This window comes from Borostomias antarcticus, assembly GCF_949987555.1.
Source record: "Borostomias antarcticus genome assembly, chromosome: 19".
NCBI classification, from domain to species: Eukaryota; Metazoa; Chordata; class Actinopteri; order Stomiiformes; family Stomiidae; genus Borostomias; species Borostomias antarcticus.
In genome coordinates, this window is record NC_140252.1 from 1,054,276 (window position 1) to 1,059,593 (window position 5,318).

The window sequence follows — 5,318 nt, forward strand, 5'->3', positions numbered from 1 at the left end:
TCCCCCTACATGTGTACCGTGGCCCCAAAACAAACAGATCCAGTGAAAATAGAAACCCCAACTTTGCACATACCCGCTTCAAAATCACAAACACAGGAACAAGACGTGCACAAACAGAAAACACATGGACAACTGTCTCAGCCTCCCCACAGTAAGGGCACCCATCCCCAACCCCTGGGTCAAGCCGGGCCAGAAAACGATTGGTCGCCAGGGCCCCATGCACAATCCTCCACTGCAAGTCCCCTGACCTTTTGGGTATAGGGGGCTTATACAGCACCCGCCACCTGAACCGTGCACCACCCCCCTCACCCAGAACCCCCTGCCACTGGTGGGCCCTAACCCCCTGCAAGGCCCTGATGTTCCTCACCTTCACACATGCCTCATATAGTGCCCTCCCCTTCACCTGTCTGAGGTCACCTAGGCTCGGAGAACTGAAGGTCAGCAGCCGGCTCCCGCTCTCCTGCCAGTCCCCAGAGTCCACCTCGACCGTCCCGCTCTCCTGCCAGTCCCCAGAGTCCACCTCGACCGTCAGTGGAGGAAACCCCGGAGAGTCCTCCTCCCTCGGCCGGGCCAACATGTCCTTTACTGCGTCGGGCAGCGCCCCCCGCACTGCCCCACAGAGTCCCCCCAGCGCCCCCCGCACCGCCCCACAGAGTCCCCCCAGCAGCCTGAGGGAAGTGACTCCCGTCTGCTCAGTCCTGAGGTGTCCTCCAGCCCCCCCCACCGGGAACACACAGATGGCCCAACTTGGTCAGGCCGCCGCTCACAAGCCGCTCCTGTAAGGTGCCAGCCCGACCTAAGGCCCCCAACTGGATCAGTGGGTTCAGTGGCTGGGCCAACAAGGCCCAGCCTCTAAGCCCCTCCTCCGTGTGGGTCTGAGGCAGCGCCAGGCCCTCAGAACCGCCGTGTAGAAGTCAGAGAGGCCTGTAAGGTTTAGTCCATCCAGCGACATGAGGAAGAGCTGGCGGTCCAGCCCTAAACCACCAGCCCTCCTCAGTAGGGCACAAGCCAGCTCCCCCCAACAAATTTCCTTGTCGCACAACAGTCTTTGGGCGGCTTGCAAGCGAAAAGCCGCCACCCGGCTCTCCAAAACTACCAGCCCCTGTCCCCCCTCACAGACAGGCAGGTACAAAACTGGTGCCCGGAGCCAGTGGTAGCCCGACCAGAAGAACTCCTCCACCTTCCTCTGCAACTCCACCAGGAGACCTCGAGGGGGGTTGAGAACTGTCAGCCGGTGCCACAGAGTGGAGACCGCCAGATTGTTGATAATCAGCACCCGGCCCCTGTACGACACCTGGGGTAGGAGCCATTTCCACTTTGTGAGCCTTCTAGAGAGTGCCTGAGACACCCCCTCCCAGTTCTTCTTGACCCAGTCCTCCGAGCCCAGATACACTCCTAGCAGCTTGATCCCTGCCTGGCCCCACCGCATGTCCCCTAGCAGCTGAGGTGGCACCCCATTCCTCCAACCCCCACATAACAGCCCCTCGCTCTTACCCCAGTTCACCCTGGCTGATGAGGCCCCCTCGTACAGCTGTAGACTGTCCTCCAAAACCCTAAGGTCCTGCTCTTCCTTCACAAAAACTGTTAGGTCATCTGCATAGGCCGAGAGACACACCTTGGAGCCCAGACCTACCCCTGGTGAGTCTATACCCCGCAACCTCCTACGCAGCCACCCAAGCAAGGGTTCAAAAACTAAGGAGTATGGTAAATGGTAAATGGACTGCACTTATATAGCGCTTTTCTCACCCCTAAGGGACAAAGCGCTTTACAATGGCCTCTCGTTCACCCATTCACACACACATTCACACACCAATGGCCGAAGCTGCCATGCAAGGCGCCAACCTGCTCATTGGCCAGTATAGCTGGCCTGACAATGGGCAGCCCTGGCGAATCCCACGACCGACCCGTACTGGCCTGCTCAACCCCCCACCCACCTTCACCAAACAGGAAGCCCCAGCATACAACAACTTCACCCCAGATATGAAACCCTGCCCAAACCCAAACCCAGACAAAACATTAAACAAATACTCATGGTCCACCCTATCAAAAGCTTTTTCCTGGTCCAGGGAGACGAGGCCGAAACCCATGTCTCCCCTTCGCGACAGATCGATCAGGTCCCTGAACAGGAACAAGTTGTCCCTGATCGACTGCCCCGGCACACAGTAAGTCTGGTCCTTATGCACTATAGTGTCCAGGTGAGCCTTCAGTCTATTTGCCAAACTTTTCGCATATATTTTATAGTCCGCACAGAGCAGTGCCACCGGCCTCCAGTTTTTTAAGTCACTCAAGTCCCCCTTCTTGGCCAGAAGCCTGATGCATTCCTGCACCACGCGCAAAAAGTCCTGCTCCAGTATGTCCCAGAAATGATTATAAAAGTCCGCAGGCAGGCCATCGACCCCAGGAGCACGGCCCGGGGCCATCTGACCGACTGCCTTCGTGACCTCCTGATATGACAGGGGTGAGTCCAAGTCCGCCCGTTGCACAGGCAATAATTGAGGTAGGCCCTCTAACAAACGGTCCGCACATACAGCATCACACCCCTCAGCCCTATACAAGCACATACAGCATCACACCCCTCAGCCCTATACAAGCACATACAGCATCACACCCCTCAGCCCTATACAAGCACATACAGCATCACACCCCTCAGCCCTATCTATACAAGTCAGAATAAAACTGCACAGCCCCCTCCCGCATTTCCCGCACAACAGAAGTAACCCGACCATCAGACAGACGCAAACAGTGCATTTGTCTCGACTCAGACTTTTGTTTCTCCAGCCCAAAGAAGAAAGAACTGGGTGCGTCCATCTCTCTGAGCATGGAGAACCTAGCCCTCACAAGAGCCCCCCCCCCGCTCTAGTCTGCAAAAAAGCCCCCAGGTCCCTGCGTAACTCAGCCAAATACTGCTGCTGCCCCTCTGTATACTGCCCAACTAGCTCAGCCTCAACCTGCTTAATGCTACTCTCCAGCCTCTCCAGCACCCTCCTGGACTGGGCTGAGGAGAAAGCTGTGTACTGCTGGCAAAACAGCCTAATATGCACCTTCCCCACGTCCCACCACTGACAGAGCGACTCATATTCCTGTTTCCTGGCTGTCCACCCCTCCCAGAAAAACCTGAAGCTAGAGCAGAAGGAGGCGTCTTGTAAAAGCTTCACTTTAAACTTCCAGTACGCACACTGGCGGGGCCCCGCCACCAAAGAGACATGAGCCACAGCAATATGATGATCAGACACACTAACCGGACATATGTCTGCCCTCACTACTCTATTAGCACACTGGCGAGAGATGTAAATGCGGTCCAGGCGTGCAGCACTCACCCTACCCCCCGCCACCTTCACCCAGCTAAACTGCCTAGTATCTGGGTGTGTGGTCCGCCACGTGTCCACCACATCCAAAGTGTTCAGCACATCCCTAAGTGCTCCCACCGAACCTAAGTGGGGCTCCTCCCCAGTCCTGTCCCTAGTGAAATCCACTGTGCAGTTCCAGTCACCCCCCATCACCAGTACAACCTCCGGCGCCAGCCCTGCCAACTCCTGTGCCAGCCGCCCAAACAGGCCCACCCTGTCCCTCCCACCATTGGGAGCGTACACATTTACAAACACACACTCCCTATTATTAACAGAACCCTTCACCATCAACACCCGTCCCTTACACACCTCCTGAGTGGAGAGAATGTTAACCCCCAGGTGTCTGGAGAACAGGATCGCCACCCCTGCACTAGTGTTTGTGCCATGGCTCAGTACCTGTGCCCCACTCCACCCAAGCCCCCAGTCCACCTCATTCCCCACCTCACTGTGCGTTTCTTGCAAAAATATTACATTTAAATTTTTTTGACCAACATACTCCAATACCAAACCCCTTTTACCCCTGTCTCTGGCGCCATTAACATTAAGGGAGCCTATACGTAGAACCTCCATAGAAAGAGAAAGAAGGAAAAACGTAAGCAACCAGAAAGAAAATCCCACCTGCAGGTGTGTATTAAAAAACCCATCCATTAGCTTGGCTGTGTGGACAGGCCCTTCCGCACTAATGTGACCCACTTCTTCAGTCTAAACCTCCTCCTTGGAGACATGACTGTGAGGTCTTCTGACTTCCGTACTTTCTGAACTGACCTCAGAAACTTCTGTTGGTCTGGGAAGAAGGCCGCCAAAGAAACCTTTTTCTTCCCCTTCATTTCCGTTAGAAAACTATCCAGCTCCCCTACCGAGTACACAGAGTCATCTCCACTCAGACCCACGGACACGTTAGACACACTGGAACAGTCCGAGAGAGAATCATCTCCCTCCTCCCCCGTCTCCATACCCTCCACTACAGCCGGGGGCTCCCCAGAGAAGAGAGCAGAAGAGAAGAACAGAGAAGAGGAGAGGAGAGAAGAGAAGAGGAGAGAAGAGCAGAGAAGAGAGCAGAAGAGAAGAACAGAGAAGAGGAGAGAAGAGAAGAGGAGAGAAATCAAACATCAAAAGCTTGAATCTGGCAAAGCATGTGGCATCCGAGTTGACGGCATCAGGACAGAGATGCTGAAACACAGCAGCCTTGAGCTGGGACAGACCTTGCTTAAGTTGTTCAATCTCGTTCTTCAATCAGACAATGTCACGCCGAGATAGTTTGGTTCGGCGCAGCATGGTAGAAGCGTTCCATCGATGTGCACTCGGAGCTCACGTTTGGCTTCCTTGTTGTTAAGGTGGAAGGCCACCAACACCGTTTTTGCCTCGCTGAGCTTCAATCTCCATTTCTGGAAGTATGCCGCTAGTGTCTGCATGTCCTGGCTCAAGGTCTCCTCCATGGTCTGGCAGTCCGGAGTACCCCAGCACAAGGTCGTCTGTGTAGGCATACTTCTTGGAGACTTTGATCGACAGGTGGTAGGTGTAGATGTTATAAAGAAGGGGGGCCAGGACTGATCCCTGGGAAACGCCATTCTTAAGGTGTCGCAACCTGCTTCGCTGTCCGCTACCGGTGGTGAGGGTGAAGCTGCAGTTTCGGACAAGCTCCATTATCATGCTGACCATGTGCCTGTCCGGCAGCAGGTGGAGCAGCTTGCAGGTGGTGCCATACAGTGTCATAGGCAGCCGTCAGATCTAGCCGAGAAGCTGTCCTCGATGTCTTGAGTCATCAAAGTGACTTGATCTACATTGGATCTCCCACGTCGGAACCCAGCCTGCTCGGGTGGGAGCAGCGGGTCGATGATTGGTTTGACGCGGGAGTAGATGAGACACTTGAGGATCTTGAAGGAGATACATAACAGAGAGATGTGGCGTTAACTCTTGGGGTCCCCTTCAGGCTTGTTCGGCTTAGGGATCACAACTACTAGGGCTCTTCTT